Source organism: Elephas maximus, chromosome 7, assembly GCF_024166365.1.
Source record: "Elephas maximus indicus isolate mEleMax1 chromosome 7, mEleMax1 primary haplotype, whole genome shotgun sequence".
In the NCBI taxonomy this organism is placed as follows: domain Eukaryota; kingdom Metazoa; phylum Chordata; class Mammalia; order Proboscidea; family Elephantidae; genus Elephas; species Elephas maximus.
The window spans coordinates 30153564-30172149 of record NC_064825.1 but is presented as its reverse complement, the minus strand read 5'-3'; positions in this window follow the sequence as shown (position 1 = coordinate 30172149).

Genomic DNA, 18586 nt, shown 5'->3' with positions numbered 1-18586 from the left:
ACCATGAACTTTTTCAGCCTCTGGGGTTTATTGGGAAACTGTTGTACCAGTGACAGTTTATGCTGCCACAAGGCAGGGACCTTTATGATTATTTGAAATTGGAGAAACAGGAGTGTGCTGCAAATTACTGTTTTTATAGGGTATTGTATGAAGTGTCTGAATTTTTGGTAGGAAAAAGAGAAATTTTAAAAAGTTTTATTTTAACTCATATGTACCATAGGCCCTGATGGGGACTCTGGAGTATAATTAGTGGCACTTCATATGTACCACTAGTCACGTACAGTAGGGTTGTGGGGGGCGGGCAAGGAAAAAAAACCCATACTACCTACCGAAAATTTAGACACACTCAATGATTCAGCACGCTTCCGTTAATGAAAACAAACATACTGTATAAATAAAAAATTCAGAGCAGAAAATAATTGAGACACCAAAGGGTTATCTCTGTTGTAGTTCCTACAGCAATATCTTATACTTAATTATTTATGTGTCTTCTTTCACCTCACAACACTTACCTTTACTCAACTAAGGGGAAATCTATGCCATATTAATCTATTAAACTGCTCTGTATATCACAGAAACATAGTAGATACTGAAAAAATTATTATTGCATGAATTAAACTGAACATACCATGTGTTGTGAGCACTTAAAGTAAATCTATTACCAAACATATGGCAAGCGTGGTTACATTTGGAGTCATTAGTCATTAGTATATACTAATAATGGGCCCTATTCTATACAAGCGATATAGTAATGAACATTTATCTAATGTTAACCGTTATCAGATGAACAAATAAATTAGATAGTTCATTAGATGCTATCTAACTTTCATTAGGTGGATAGTATCTACTGAACAGATAATAGCTAACATTAGATTAACTATTCAGTTTGAATACAATAATAAAGTCAAGAATATTGACAATATTTTTACTCTTCAGTTCTTATGGCTAAACATCATGCTTCCTGAGAGAGGCACCATGATGTTTTCATGTATGTATCCTGAGCACTGCTTACATGGTTCCTATTGATTGTAGGGACTCTTTTTTTTTTTTTTTAATTTAAACCGAATGCAAATATGAATACATATTTCTAAAAAGTAGTTTCTAAAACTGAGTCAGCACAGCCCTGAGTGAATCCTTAGCCTATCTTCTTAAGTGGCTCTCCATGTTTTGCACATTTTCCTGTCCTCCTATGCATATTCATATGATAGTTTAAAATTTTAAAAAATTAAAGGCAGGTAAAGTTCACTATGAGCTGGTTCTCGATTTGACGGCACTGGTAAAGTGATATACCACAGCTAACAAACTAAAATATTCACGTTGTTATACATGCATTATTTATTAATTGACTAAAATTGGCAAGAAAACATCCTACTGGCAGTTCTAGCTTCCAGTCTTTCATTATAAGAAAAATTATGACAGAGCATAAGGCCAGAGAAAGAAAGTGAAGACGGCACAAATGACAGGTAAGTGGATACAAAAATTCCAAAATCATTCAACCAAGAAGTGATAACCAAATGATGTTTAGTGAAATAAACATTTAAATTATACTAGATGTTGCTAAAGAGTACCTGGGTGGTGTAAACAGTTAACTCACTCAGCTGCTAACCGAAAGGTTGGAGGTTTGAATCCACCCAGAGGCACCTCAGGAGAAAGGCCCGGCAATCTACTTCTGAAAAATCACCATTGAAAACTCTATGAAGCACAGTTCTACTGACATGGGGTCACCATGAGTTGGAATCAACTGGCCACTGGTTTTTGGCTTAGAAGTTATTAAAGGGTAATTTTTTTAAAGTAAGATAATTACAGTTATATAAATACAAAATGTACATATGTAAAAAAATTTATTAATGACAGGGAACCAGTAAGATGTTTCAACTGGGTCAAAAGAAAACCAAGGAGTAGACACATCCGTAGGCAATCACGAATGCTGAAAAGTATTTACTTAATTGGTGCAAAACTGGTCAATATTTACAGGCAAATAATCAATTGCATTACATGGGACATATTTCTTTGCATTTCCGTGAACAAATATAGTTTGCATTATTATTAGTTTACTATTATTTACAGAGTTTTAAAATAACACACACACAAAGATAGAGATAACATGGAAGAGCATGTTAGCCAGGATGCCCGGTAAACTTTTTTGGTCATGTTAAAGTCATTCATACATTTTCTTGATAAACATGTCTATAATATTGTTTAAACTAACATCACATTTGTTATAATACAGATTTGTTTTTTGGTTAATGAATGTATCTATTTTCCTGAAAGTCCATGTCATGACATGGTTACATGCACATTGGCAATGAATTTCAGGGACATTCAATAGAAGAAGATTTTAGCACATTCAGGATGAAAGAGAAAATTATGGGGCATATTAAGAAGGTTTCTAAATTTTTATGCCATAATTCAGTTAAAACAATTGAAGTAGTTCATATAAGATGGAATAATAGTATGTGTACAATTCTTAACAGTGTGAAATCAATTTTATTGCATTTCAAATTGGAAAAGATATATTCACTGAGGAAAAAACAATTATTACTTTCATTGAATTCTGCAATGTAAGTTTTGAGATTATCTTGTAATTGCATTTAACTTTTTTGCAATATATTTTGACAGATGGTCACCCAGTCTGTGCTTAAAAATATTTTACTTGTCATATTTCAAAATCGGAATGGAAAGGTAATGGATCAAGATAATGAATTGGCTGTAAAAAAAAAAAGTTTCATATCTTAAATATAGTTAACATATTTTAATCAATCTCAAGGGGCAAAAAGAAAAAAAATTAAAAATAGTGCCTGCAATAAAGTACAAGATTTGTCAAAAGAACTGAAGAGCACTGATGTAATTGATTGGGAAAGGGCCACTGAACTGGAGAGCATGATTAAAAGAGTTGTAGTACTTGGGTAGAATCCAGCCCAGCAGCCCAGCAGCCCAGCAGCTGCACATCTTGGACAATCTGTTGCTGATTATAGTAATAGAAGGCTAGGTATAACCATTGATGCCTATTGTTATGAAGACACGAATCAAAATTCCAACAGATTTTTTTTACAGTTTGATGGAAAGAAGAATATGGCCTTCTGAAATGACTTTTGATTTTCATGAGTAGTCAAGGAATCCTGTAGAAATAAAGTTACATTTACACACGTTGTTTCCCACTGAAGGTCATGGCCATATAATACCCAGAGAAAACTTACATTTGCATTTTAAAACAGTTCTGAAAAAACCTTGTAACATTTAGGAATTGACTGTTATTACATTTATATGCTAGAGTATCTTGTTGTTGTTGTTAGGTGCCGTCGTGTCGGCCCCAACTCACAGCGACCCTATGCACAACAGAACAAAAAACTGCCCAATCCTACACCATCCTTACAATGGTTGTTATGCTTGAGCTCATTGTTGCAGCCACTGTGTCAATCCACCTCGTTGAGAGTCTTCCTCTTTTCTGCTGACCCTGTACTTTGCCAAGCATGATGTTTACTCCAGGGACTGATCCCTCCTGACAACGTGTCCAAAGTTTGTAAGACGCGGTCTCGCCATCCTTGCTTCTAAGGAGCATACTGGTTGTACTTCTTCCAAGACACATTTGTTCATTCTTTTGGCAATCCATGGTATATTCAATATTCTTCACCAATACCACAACTCAAAGGTGTCAATTCTTCTTTGGTCTTCCTTATTCATTGTCCAGCTTTCGCATGCATATGACGCAATTGAAAATACCATGGCTTGGGTCAGGCACACCTTAGTCTTCAAGGAGACATCTTTGCTTTTCAATACTTGAAAGAGGTCCTTTGCAGCAGATTTACCCAATGCGATGCTTTGATTTCTTGGCTGCTGCTTCCATGGCTGTTGATTGTGGATCCAAGTAAAATGAAATCCATGACAACTTCATCTTATCTCCATTTGTCATGGTGTTGTTCATTGGTCTAGTTGTGAGGATTTTTGTTTTCTTTATGTTGAGGTACAATCCATACAGAAGGCTGTGGTCTTTGATCTATTTTCATTAGTAAGTGCTTCAAGTCCTTTTCATTTTCAGCAAGCAAGGTTGTGTCATCTGCATAATGCAGGTTGTTAATGAGTTTTCCTCCAATCCTGATGCCCATTCTTCTTCATATAGTCCAGTTTCTCAGATTATTTGCTCAGCATACAGACTGAATAGGTATGGTGAAAGGATACAACCCTGACACACATCTTTCCTGACTTTAAACAACTCAGTATCATCTTGTTTTGTCCAAACAACTGCCTCTTGATCTATGTACAGGTTCCTCATGAGCAAGATTAAGGGTTCTGGAATTCCCATTCTTCCCAAAGTTATCCATAATTTGTTATGATCCATATAGTCAAATGCCTTTGCATAGTCAATAAAACACAGGTAAACATCCTTCTGGTATTCTCTGCTTTCAGGAAGGATCCATCTGACATCAGCAATGATATCCCTGGTTCCACGTCCTCTTCTGAAACCAGCCTGAATTTCTGGCAATTCCCTGTCAATATACAGCTGCAGCCGTTTTTGAATGATCTTCAGCAAAATTTTGCTTGCAAGTGATATTAATGATACTGTACTATAATTTCAGCACTCAGTTGGAGTATCTTATTAGGCTGGAATAAAAACTTAGATAAAACCTATAAATAGAATTTGAAAATGTTTGATATGTAGGGAATGGAGATGGGAAGATAAGGAATCCTGAGGCTGGTGAAGAAAGAAAGTTTCAACTCTCTGAAGTCTGAGGTTTACACATTGACAGCATATTGGGTGGTAGAACCTCTAGTGAAGTGAGGTTGTAGGAATGGATGGCAATGCTCAGTGAAAATAGTTAGAATAATAAAGGTAAGAGCCTGAGAGTTAGAGCATATTTGTTCTGGACACAGCAGAATGGACAACTTTAGAATTCAACCTGAATCATCATCTTGGTAGCCTCTACATATACAAGGGGTTAGAAAAAAGGCAGTGCAATATGAATTGAAAAACACCTCACTAAATTCTGTATCGGGTTGGGACTGAACACTTCTACTGTGGGACTTCTACTACCCCAGGGTATCACAGACAGGCAAAAGAATACTCTTGTCACAATCATGACTGGCCAAATGGAGAATCTGGGAAAAGCTAACTGTATTTAATCAAGCATCATATCACCTGAAAGATCTGTCCTAAAGTGGGAGTAGCTAGAAACAAGGTCTAGCTCATCAATCAATAAAGAGGGAGTAGCAATAAAAGAAAAGTATGTTTTAAACTCTCCTAAGGCACAATCCTGACTAGAACTGGAGCAAGGTTAGGAGCAATGCAACTCAACTCAGAGGAAGGAGTCCTCATTCTTTCGTGGAACAAGCAACAAAAACTGTGAATTATATATTAAAGCCCAATCTCCTTCTGAGAATAAAACAGTACATTTACCTTTATTCTCAGAGGCAAATCAGCAGAAATCTGTACCAGTGGAGAAAGTGAATTTCAGTTTGACCAGAAATAAGGCCATAGAAGAACAGTGGCCAGAACCAAATGGAAGACCTACATGAAACATCTCTTGGAGGTCCCCATAAGTACTTTGGAAAAGGTAAATCTACAAGGGAGAAAGTTTCTTAACTGAGTGGCCAGGGGCATGAAACTATTGAGATTTATAGATCAAAGTTTAATATAGCTTTATCTTTAATTAGAGTCTGGCGAAGCCTGTGATATTCAGCTACTTTTGCACATTATAGAGAGGATCCACACCTAACATTTTAATCTGGCAATTATTTCTGATTAATATCTAAACCCCTGAAAAAGAAACTGTCCATTTCCTTGAATAAACAATGGTTTACAATATAAAGTGGCAGTGAACCAGCTGCACAATCTAAAATAGATACTAAATGCCCACTGAATGTAATGCTACAGTAGGAGAAAATCCTTAAACATCAGAACACTATATTTAGCATAAAAAATGGGGTCAAAGTGTTTTATCAAACAATGGAGCATTAAAGATGAGATGGTGGTTGACTTGTAGCAATACTCGAGTTACTAGTAATTGATTTGCCATCCAGCTGTAAAAAGCTAGAAAAATGGACAAAATATATGGAAAAACTATTTACAGGTATTGGACAACAATCATCAAAGGACTATGATTTTTGATAGAAGAGGGGAAAATTGAAATAAACTCTAAAAATGGTCTAGTTTTATGCCATGATGCACTTTGTGTAGGGATGGGAAGAAGAGGACAGTGATCTTGCTGAGTGAATAATACAGAGAGCTCAGTTCTGGAGGTTGGTATAGATGGAATTAGAAGGTCATGGTACTGTAAATGACTATGCTGAGAAAAGTAGCACCAGCTACTTGCATAAGGGGTAACATGAGTCTGTTGAATACTAACTTGTGCTTATACAGGGTAAAACACCAAGAGACAGAGAAAAGAACTACCAGGGAGATGTAAGTGAACAATTATGAGAACTTTCACAAGTTTGGAAAAAGTTCAATTTTTAACCAATCAAAATGGAGAGATCTTGCCACAGACGCAAAAATTTCAGTAGAGATATCAGAATGGTAACACCTGAGTAGTTGGGAAAAATTTGACCTAGAATAAAGTATATTGTAGACCTACTTAACAAAGCTAAAAAAAAAAAAAAAAACAAGCTTTAAAACCATCAAGCTGATCTGTAAGTAATAAAATTGCCTGCCTAAAAAAACTTTTACACTCTTTAAGGGAGCAAGATCCAGATTCTCAAAAATAAAACATTATTAGTGTGTCTAGTACTCAATCAAAAATTACTAGACATAGAAAAAAATAGGAAAATGTGAGCCATAAATGGGAGAAAAATAAATCACAAGAAAGAGATACAGAAATGTGAGAACTATTGTAATTAGAAACAAAGTCTTTAAAATATCTATTATAAATACAGTTAAGCTTCTGAAGAAAATTTGAATATAATGAGTAAAGAAATTGAAGAAAAAGAAAAGGAAATAAAGGAACTTAAAAAAATGGAATTAAAATATCTCGGGTGAAAAAAAAATTACTGGGGGAGCCTGAAAGAAGCTTTTATTTGCAGAATAAAAGACCAGTGACCTAGATGATATAGCAAAGGAAAAAAATGAATTTAAGGATAAGAAGAGAGAAATAAACTGAACAAATGCATAAAGCCTTATTTACAAGTGGTCTAACACATATGTAATTGGATTCCCAGAAAGAAGGAGGCTGAAAAAAACATTTGAAAAATAATGTCTGCAGCCAAGACAAATAGAAAATCACATCAAGCATTTCATAATCAAATTGCTGAAATAAAAAAGAGAAAATAATTAGAATGATGAGAGGAGTAAAGACACTTTATGTCTTACATACAAGAGCGCAACAATAAGAATGACCTTGCATGTCTTGACAAAACTATATGATCCATAAAATAATGGAAAGGTATCTAAAAATAAGCATGTGGGTTAATTGTTCAGCTAAAGGTTTCCAAAGGGGTAGAAGATTTATTCTAGAAGACCTGTACATATTGTTGTGAAGAAAAGGTATCACTCCACTCTACAGATTCTATGACAGATACACATACACATGCTCACACATATACACAGAAAGGGATGGAAAAAAATTTTAAAAATTAAAAGTTTTAGATGCTTAAATCTAACTACAGCACACTGAGTCTACGATGTGCCCAAGTGCATGGCCTTCTCAAAGAAAGAGTGATCTGTTTTTTTTTTTTTTTTTGGTTATTATTACTCAATTTTACATTCTATAAAGATACTAAAGAAATAACAACTGTAACAAAGCACAATATTCTATGTTCTTCCCATGGGGCTTTTCTTCAACTAGGTAGGGCTTTTTTAGAGAAACTCTAAAACCAATATGCTTGTTTTTGAAGAATATATCAGACATTCCCCAAATATGCATCAGACCTTGGGTTATGTAAATAGGATATCAGGATGAAGGTATATTATTTGGTTATTTTAAATTTGCAATTATAGTTTACCTTTCTATGTTTTGTAAATACTTTGACTAGGAAATTTGATAAATTACATGAAGAAATGTGGAAATAGGATGGATGTGTGTATCAGGCACCTAATAGCTTATGAAATCAAAGGAAATAAGTCAATAATAAAATTAATCTATTAGATGAGGTTTATTCTGCCAGATTTGAGAATTGGGTGGCACAAAACCACATGTGGAAAGGTACTCTGCAGAATAACAGCAGTGACTGGCTTTTTCTTGACAAAAATGTGGAACCAAAGAAACTTATTTCTTATTAGTTTATACAGTTTACTATTGAAAGTGTCAGGATTTCATTGATCAACAAGTGTGGAAGTGCTGTCAGAATCATTGGTCAATGAGAGTGCCCCGATTAACAGGAAAGCTAGGCTTAAATTTCAGTAAAGACAAGTTTTAGGCCCACCTGACCCTGACAGCATTTTTTAACCACATGACTCCATTTTTATTTCATTTAACATGTCCTTGAACACATTACCTCTTAGAGGCCTTAGTGTCACAATATTTAAAATGGGAATAAGTAATCTTAACTTCTCTTGATTTTAAAGTTGACCTGAGATAATAGAGTTTCTAAAATACTCTATAGCCTATTTTAAAGAACGATGAAGAGTCTGAGATTTTTAGCCTTCTTGCAACACGACTGCCACAGTTTTAAATATGCTGGCAGAAAACATGAGACCCTTGAGTCAGACAGAAAACTTTATTACTCACAGCACAGCAAGAAGCATGCGCTTCATATTTGCATTGGTTTCCCTGTAAAACCCAGGAGGTGACACACAGTGTCCAGGTGGATGCTGCACACTCAGTGGGCTTACATCACACATAAGAAACCTTAAGCACAGGAAAGCCTGATCTTTTTAAGGGGCTTCAAGCAAACCTGCCCAAGTTTGGTCCCAGAGGGAGACATTAACTCTATAATCCTGGACAGCAAACAAATCACCCTCTGCCCCAAGGGGAGAGACTATTTATATCTCCCAAAACTGATTGCTACACAAACATCATAGAAAAGATAGTCCAGAAAAAAAAAAAAAGCTGATACAGGTGTGTAGATATGTAGCAGGCCCGTGGAGAATTGCCTCTTAGCAGTAGCACATAATACGTTCTACAACAGTTCCTTTCTACTCTCATATTCTACCTCTGTCACTCTCTTGTTCTATTCCTCCTTTTTTTAAGTACTTCATTTGTTAGACTCTTGGAAGATGGATTTAATTAAATCAATAATCATTTTAAACACCTACTATATTCCAGGTGGTGTGCCAGACACTTGATCAGGGCTGTCATGAACAATTGTGATGGAAATCCCAGGCATGGATTTTGTCAGCCAGCTGGTAGTGGCATTTCCTTTTGCTATTCCTACACCTAAGTACATCTATTTCAATTTTTTTGTTTTTGTCCTGAGAGTGCCCCCTTTTGTTATTTATACAAAGACACCAAACATGCTAGCAATGACCCTATTTATCAGGGGTCAATTAGTTTGCATCCAGTGTAAATCTTGTTTTGACACTTGGTGGATTATACTTTCTTGGTTCTATGTACAAAGACAAGTAACTTTGTAGTAAGTGTATCTTCAAAGAACATTTTTTTGTAACAGAAAGGTCATCTAGACAATATTATGATGAGCACAATATTGTGCAAAAGAACCGTTTACCTATTTTCCTACTTCAGGCACCACAACAGTAATCAGGTAAGAGCCTCCCAGAAAAGATATTCAGTGCTTGGAAGACATTCTTAAACTCAGGATTTTATGAAAGCAACAAAAGGCCTTTTGTAAAAATTACTTGGCCTCATTACGCCAAGAAGATGATACATAGAATATTGTATTGTAAAAATACATAAGGTGATCTCTTAATCAGTCATGACTTAATACTGCTCTAAGTATCACAAGAAGGAAGGAGTCAAGGGCCTGCCAGAATACTGGATAACGTGGTAGAGCAGAAGTCAGGGGCTACCTGTGTCTTATTGTAGTCAAAAGAACTTCACTGGAGCTGCCATCCAGAAATCAGGAGGCCACAGCTGCTGCTATGTCCCTCACAGTTGCCTTTCGCACACAAAGCTAAGGATGAAAACTGGAGATAAGAACTTGGGACAATGACTCTAGATGCCTCAGTTGTCCCTGCTTCTAGCAGAGGCTGCAACAGGAAGCTGCCCTCCACCTTCCCTCACTTCCGCTTTCCAGATTTTATGCAAATGCATCTAATTGGTGCGTCTGACTCCCATCAGATTCATAGTCATATCCAGTCTAGGGAACAGTGTTATTTTTCTGACTTATCCAAAAGAAAGGAAGTGGAAAGCAGGTGACATGAACCAATCTACAGTTGACTGGCACAGGATTCACTGTCCTGAATCAGGTAAGTTGATGAGCAGTGTATAAAAAATACAAGAGAATACAAGGGTTTCTGATATACGTCCAATCGGTGTTGCTAAAGGAATAATTTTGGATCCACTTCTATATTCTTAAGTTTTTCTTACTAACCACAGTATGAGTATCAGACGCACTCAGCTGACTCCTTGCTCAGGATTGTCATTACTGACCACTTTAAATTCTTCTTTGTCTTTAGACCCTTGCACAAAAGTTAATTTGAAATTTATTAATAGTTTTTGGCAGTTGTTGTTGTGTAACCTTGAGTCGATTTTGACTCATAGCAATCCCAAGTGGCAAAGTAGAACTTTCCCAGAGGGTTTTCTAGGCCATAATCTTTATGGGAGCAGATCTCCAGGTCTTTCTTCTTTAGAGGCATTGGGTGGGTTCAAACCACCAACATTTTGGTTGGCAGCTGAGTGCTTAACCTTTGCACCACCAGAGTTCCTTTTTTCTGCAGTAGGCTTTATTATCTTTACTATATGCTGCATGATTCTTTATTCTTTGCTCACTTGCAGAGACAGAACTGTCATGTTTAAAATGCATGCATCCCTTTCGCCAACTGCTAAAATAACATTAAATGTTCTTTTCTTGGTATCTGGCTACAGGGGGAAAGCAAGAAGGGGCCTCCTATAAATATTCACCTCGGAAAACTCCCTTGCACAAGTGGAAGATTTGCCTTATTTAATTTTGATATGACTTATCCCAAAATGCTTGCTATGCAGTTTCAACCTCCTAAGGATGGTGCAGGATCAGGCAATGTTTCCTTCTGTTGTGCATAAGGTATCTATGAGTTGGAACCACAGGATGGCATATAACAACAATAACAACAACAATTGAATATAAAACATGATTTTTTTTAATACTTTTTTTTCTCTTATGTCTTCAATGATGAAATTCTAAGAGAACCTACTGAGAGATACATTGCTCACTGTAAGCATGAAAACCACAGGAGTCAGAGGTGAGTCCAGGCTAGGGCTTACCTGAAGGATAGATTTCCTTTTGTTCTATTAGAGATTGATAACTTTAAGGACTCTCTGTTCAGTCAAATAATTACACCTCTCTCTGGGTTAGGCTCTGGAATAATTACGTGTATTCATTCCATCAGAGCAATACTTCTGTATTGCTTAAGGCAACCCTTCAAGTAGCAATTGTAAAGATTAAAAATGGAATGAAAGTACTCTTCGATTTTGAGAAATATATTTAGTGGGTAATATTGCCCAACACTTCAACAATCCTGAATACCCATGATGCATGAAACTAATATGTCTAATTTACTTTCTCTTAGAAAACCTATTCTTTTCAATTTAGTTTTCTCTAGGAAAATTGCTCTTTCATAGACAGTACTACCAATAGGGAACAATATGGAGGCAAGAATTATATTCAGTGAAGTAATTATAAATGCAGCCTAATTTTTTACTGTGTGTTTTTAATGTGATTTTATTTCTAAGCCAGTCAATGTGTATATATGGTGTATTGGGCATAAACCCTTTTCATCCTTTTCCCCTAGCTAGTACATGAGTACATGGTCAATTTTTTACTTTCATTCTTTCATTTGTTCTTTATTTCTTCTTCTTTTTTTGAATGTCTACACATCACAGTTCTCTAAAAATAGCTTTCAGAAAAGAATTTTTTTTTTTTTTTCTCAAACTGCCTATGTTGCATTCTATATATCACCTGTTTCCACAGCTCCAAGGCTGACTGTGGTGGAGAGAGGTCTGCTGCATTATGAAACCCTGTTATGAAGGTTTCTCGCACTTCACCACTGCCTCTCAGCAAATATCTTGCAAATGCAGGGAAGCTCATAAGGAGAAATGCACTCTCAGTTTCAGAATTTCTCCAACAATTCAATGAAGTTGTAAAACTTTCGTTCTCTGGATTTTTAGCTACTTAGATGAACTAAAAAGTGTTTTCTAAGCAAGACATTGTCATCTGCATAACCCAAGTTGTTAATGAATCTTCCTCCAATCCTGGTGCCCCATTCTTCTTCATATAGTCCAGCTTCTGGGATTATATGCTCAGCATACATATTAAATAGGAATGGTGAAAGAATACAACCCTGACGCACACCGTTCCTGAATTTAAACCACACGGTATCCCCTTGTTCTGCCTGAACGACTGCCTCTTGATCTATGTACAGGTTCCTCACGAGCACAATTAAGTGTCCTGGAATTCCCATTCTTCTCAATGTTATCCATAATTTGTTATGATCCACATAGTCAAATGCCTTTGCATGGTCAATAAAACACAGGCAAACATCTTTCTGGTATTCTCTGCTTTCAGCCAGGATGTATCTGACATCAGCAATGATATCCCTCATTCTGCGTCCTTTTCTGAATCCTGCTTGAATTTCTGGCAGTTACCTGTCAGTATCCTGCCACAGCTGCTTTTGAAGGATCTTCAGCAAAATTTTATTTGTGTGTGGTGTTAAAGATATTGTTTCATAATTTCCACATTTGGTTGGATCACCTTTCTTGAGAGTAGGCATAAATATGGATCTCTTCTAGTTGGTTGGCCAGGTAGCTGTCTTCCATTTTTCTTGGCATAGATGAGTGAGCACTTCCATTGCTGCCTTCATTTGTTGAAACATCTCAATTGGTATTCCATTAATTCCTGGAGACTTGTTTTTTGCCAATGCCTTTAGTGCAACTTGGACTTCTTTCAATACCATCAGTTCCTGATCATATGCTACCTCTGAAATGGCTAAATGTTAACCCTCTTTTTGATATAGTGACTCTGTGTATTACTTCTAACTTCTTTTGATGCTTCCTGCATCATTTAATATTTTGCCTGTAGAATTCTTCAATACTGCAACTCGAGGCTTGAATTTTTTCTTCTGTTCTTTTAGCTTGAGAAATGCCAATCATGTTCTTCCCTTTTGGTTTTCTATCTCCAGGTCTTTGCACATATCATTATAATAATTTACTTTGTCTTCTCGAGCTGCTCTTTGAGATCTTCCGTTAAGCTCTTTTACTTCATCATTTCTTCCTTTTGCTTTAGCTACTCTGTGAAGAATATTGGCAAAGAATATTGAACATACCATGGACTGACAAAAGAACGAACAAATCTGTCTTGGAAGAAGCATAGCCAGAGTGTTCATTGGAAGAGAGGATGGCAAGACTTCTCACATACTTTTGGACATGTTATCAGGAGAAACCCGTCCCTGGAAAAGGACATCATGCTTGGTAAAGTAGAGGGTCAGGGAAAAAGAGAAATCCCTCAATGAGATGGATTGACACAGTAGCTGCAACAACGGGCTCAAGCATAGCAACGATTATCAGGATGGCACAGGACAGGGCAATGTTTTGTTCTGTTGTACACAGGTTGCTATGAGTTGGAGCTGACTTGATGGCACCTAACAACAACAACACTAACAAGCAAGACACTCAAGGAGTGGTTTAGAACTACAGGTAGTCCCTGGTAGTCCCTGATTTACAAGGGGTTCTGTTTCTACAACTCCATTGTAAGTCAGTTCTGACATAAGTCAAATACCTCTTTTTTTAATTTTCATTATTATTGCCTTTTATTATAAGTATCTTTAAAAATTCTGTCTTTATTTGTCTTTGAACATCTGTGAGTGAATATCTGAGAATGTAACATCAGCAAATCATATACTGCAACATTTATGTAGCACATATACTAACAATAAAGTGTACCAAAAAACCAAACCAAAGGCTGATGCCATGAGTGTGGTTCATAGTTACTCCAATGCGTGGTAAGTCAGGGACTACCTGTAGTCATTTGCAAAGCAAATAAGACAATTTGTATGTTTTTTTGTTTGCCTTTTTTTTTTTTTTTACATTGCAGTGGAAGAAAGGAACTGCCAAGTGGAACACAGTCCTGGATTTCCCACAGATATTATTTTACCTAGAGTGTCAGATGTTAGGGTAGTCCCAGAGAAATCAACAATTTTATGTAAATTATTCAAATTTCTAGTTGTTCTAGTAATGTCATTTATTTCAAAAGAAAAAAAAAATTCTGGTCCAGAACCGAATTCAGAATCAGGTGTTACCTATCTCTAGTGTTCTTTACCCCCACATATCTGTCAGTTTGTCGTACTGTGGGGGCTTGTGTGTTGCTGTGATGCTGGAAGCTTATGCCACCAGTATTCACATACCAGCAGGGTCACCCATACAGGACAGGTTTCAGCTAAGCTTCCAGACTAAGACAGACTAGGAAGAAGGACCCGGCAGTCTACTTCTGAAAAGCATTAGCCAGTGAAAACCTTATGAATAGCCTCAGAACACTGTCTGACATAGTGCTGGAAGATGAGCCCCCCAGCTTGGAAGGCACTTCAAAGATGACTGGGGAAGAGCTGCCTCCTCAAAGTGGAGTCAGCCTTAATGATGTGGTTGGAGTAAAGCTTTCAGGACCTTCATTTGCTGATGTGGCACGACTCAAAATGAGAAGAAACAGCTGCAAACATCCATTAATAATCGGAACCTGGAATGTATGAAGTATAAATCCAGGAAAATTGGAAATTGTCAAAAGTGAAATGGAACACATAAACATCAATATCCTAGGCATTAGTGAGCTGAAATGGACTGTTATTGGCCATTTTGAATCAGACAATCATGTAGTCTACTATGCTGGGAATGACAACTCGAAGAACAACGGTGTTGCACTCATTGTCGAAAAGAAAGTTTCAAGATGTATCCTGAAGTACAACACTGTCAGTGATAGGATAACATCCATATTCCTACAAGGAAGACCAGTTCATACGACTATTATTCAAATTTACACAACATCCGCTAGGGCCAAAGATGAAGAAATAGAAGATTTTTATCAGCTGCTGCAGTCTGAAATTGATCGAACATGCAATCAAGATGCATTGATAATTACTGGCGATTGGAATGCAAAAACTGGAAGCAAAGAAGAAGGATCAGTCATTGGAAAATACGGCCTTGGTGATAGAAACAATGTTGGAGATCGAATGATAGAATTCTGCAAGACCAACAACTTCTTCATTGCAAATACCTTCTTTCACCAACATAAATGGTGACTATACACATGGACCTTGCCAGATGGAACACACAGAAATCAAATTGACTACATATGTGGGAAGAGACAATGGAAAAGCTCAATATCATCAGTCAGAACAAGGCCAGGGGCCGACTGTGGAACAGACCATCAATTGCTCATATGCAAGTTCGAGCTGAAACTGAAGAAAATCAGAGCAAGTCCACGAAAGCCAAAATACGACCTTGAGTATATCCCACCTGAATTTAGAGACCGTCTCAAGAATAGATTTGACACATTGAACACTAGTGACCGAAGACCAGACGAGTTGTGGAATGACATCAAGGACATCATACATGAAGAAAGCAAGAGGTCACTGAAAAGACAGGAAAGAAAGAAAAGACCAAGGTGGATGTCAGAGGAGACTCTGAAACTTGCTCTTGAGCATTGGGCAGCTAAAGCAAAAGGAAGGATTTATGAAATAAAGAACTGAACAGAAGATTTCAAAGGGCCTCTCGAGAAGACAAAATAAAGTATTATAATGATGTGCAAAGAGCTGGAGATGGAAAACCAAAAGAGAAGAACACTCTCGGCATTTCTCAAGCTGAAAGAACTGAAGAAAAAACTCAAGCCTTGGGTTGCAATAGTGAAGGATTCTGTGGAGAAAATATTAAATGATGCAGGAAGCATCAAAAGAAGATGGAAGGAATACACAGAGTTATTATACCAAAAAGAATTACTCGATATTCAACAATTTCATGAGGTGGCATATGATCAGGAACCAATGGTACTGAAGGAAGAAGTCCAAGCTGCACTGAAGGCATTAGCAAAAAACAAGGCTCCAGGAATTGATGAAATATCAATTGAGATGTTTCAACAAACAGATGCAGCGCTGGAGGTGCTCACTTGTCTATGCCAAGAAATATGGAAGACAGCTTTCTGGCCAACTGATTGGAAGAGATCCATATTTATGCCTATTCCCAAGAAAGGTGATCCAACCAAATGTGGAAATTATAGAACAATATCATTAATATCACACGCAAGCAAAATTCTGCTGAAGATCGTTCCAAAACAGCTGCAGCAGTATATCGACAGGGAACTGCCAGAAATTCACACCGGTTTCAGAAGAGGACATGGAACCAGGGTTATTATTGCTGATGTCAGATGGACCCTGGCTGAAAGCAGATAATACCAGAAGAATGTTTACCTGTGTTTTATTGATTATGCAAAGGCATTTGACTGTGTGGATCATAACAAACTATGGATACAACACTGCGAAGAATGGGAATTCCAGAACACTTAATTGTGCTCATGAGGAACCTTTACATAGATCAAGAGGCAGTTGTTCGGACAGAACAAGGGGATACTGATTGGTTTAAAGTCAGGAAAGTTGTACTTCAGGGTTGTATTCTTTCACCATACCTATTTAATCTGTATGCTGAACAAATAATATGAGAAGCTGGACTATATGAAGAAGAACAGGGCATCAGGATTGGAGGAAGACTCATTAACAACCTGCATTATGCAGATGACACAACCTTCCTTGCTGAATGTGAAGAGGACTTGAAGCACTTACTAATGAAGATCAAAGACCACAGCCTTCAGTATGGATTACACCTCAACATAAAGAAAACAAAAATCCTCAGAACTGGACCAATGAGCAACATCATGATAAATGGAGAAAAGATTGAAGTTGTCAAGGATTTCATTTTACTTGGATCCACAATCAACAGCCATAGAAGCAGCAGCCAAGAAATCAAAAGACGCATCACATTGGGTAAATCTGCTGCAAAGGACCTCTTCAAAGTGTTGAAGAGCAAAGATGTCACTCTGAAGACTAAGGTGCACCTGACCCAAGCCATGGTATTTTCAATCACATCATATGCATATGAAAGCTGGACAATGAATAAGGAAGACCGAAGAGTTGATGCCTTTGAATTGTGGTGTTGGCGAAGAATATTGCATATACCATGGACTGCCAAAAGAACGAACAAATCTGTCTTAGAAGAAGTACAACCAGAATGCTCCTTAGAGGCAAGGATGGCGAGACTGCATCTTACATACTTTGGGCATGTTGTCAGGAGGGATCAGTCCCTGGAGAAGGACATCATGCTTGGCAGAGTACAGGGTCAGCGGAAAAGAGGAAGACCCTGAACAAGATGGATTGACACAGTGGCTGCAACAATGAGCTTAAGCTTAATAATGATTGTAAGGATGGCGCAGGACCGGGCAGTGTTTTGTTCTGTTGTGCATAGGGTCGCTATGAGTCGGAACTGACTAGACGGCACCTAACAACAACAGTCTTCTTTAATACAATGCAGAATGTTCTTCAGCCTTTCTTTGTCTTTCATAACCTTGACATTTGTTTTTGTTCTTTTAATGATTTTTTTTATTATAGTCATAGTTTTATAGAAGTTTCAGAGATAATACCAAAAAAAAAAAAATCGTATACCCAATTCCTAGTCTTCCTTAATACCTTACATTATTATAATACATTTGTCACAGCTAAGTGCTTGGCTGCTAACCGAAAGGTTGGTGGTTGAAACCCACACAGTGACTCTGCAGGGGAAAGATCTGATGATCTGCTCCCATAGACATGACAGCCTAGAAAACCATATGGGACAGTTCTACTGGTCACATGGGGTTACTATCAGTTGAAAGCAACTTGACAGCACTTAACAACAACAATGAACCAATATTGATACATAATTATTAACTGAAGTTCTTCTGAATATTTTATTCAGATTTCCTTACCTTTTACCAAATGTCCTTTTGCTATCCCAGGGTCCCATACAGGACACTACATTATGTTTAGTCGTCTTGTCTTCTTAGGCTTCTATAGCCTGTGACATTTTCTCAGATTTTCCATGTTTTTGATGACCTTGATAGTTTTGAAAAATATTGGTCAAGCATTTTGTAGAATGTCCTTCAATTTGGTTTCACCTCATGTCCTTCTCACTGTTAGATTGGGGTTTACAGTGGGTTTTTTAGAGGAAAAACCCAGAGGTAAAACGCCATTGTCATCATATCATATCAAGGGTACAAACTATCAACATAACTTATCACTGTTGCTGTTAACCTTGATCAACTGATAGAGGTAGTGTTTGTCAGTTCTCTTCACTATAAATCTACCCACCCCCCTCCACACAAACACATGTTCTATACTGCATTTTGGAGGAAAGCCACTATGCACAGTGGACAGTTATGTTCCACTGCCTTAAGGGTGAAGTTTTTACAGAAGAGGAATTTGTCTATTTTCTCTCATTTATATATTCAATCATTCATTTATACTGGTGTGGACTCATGGGTGTTTAAGAAATTA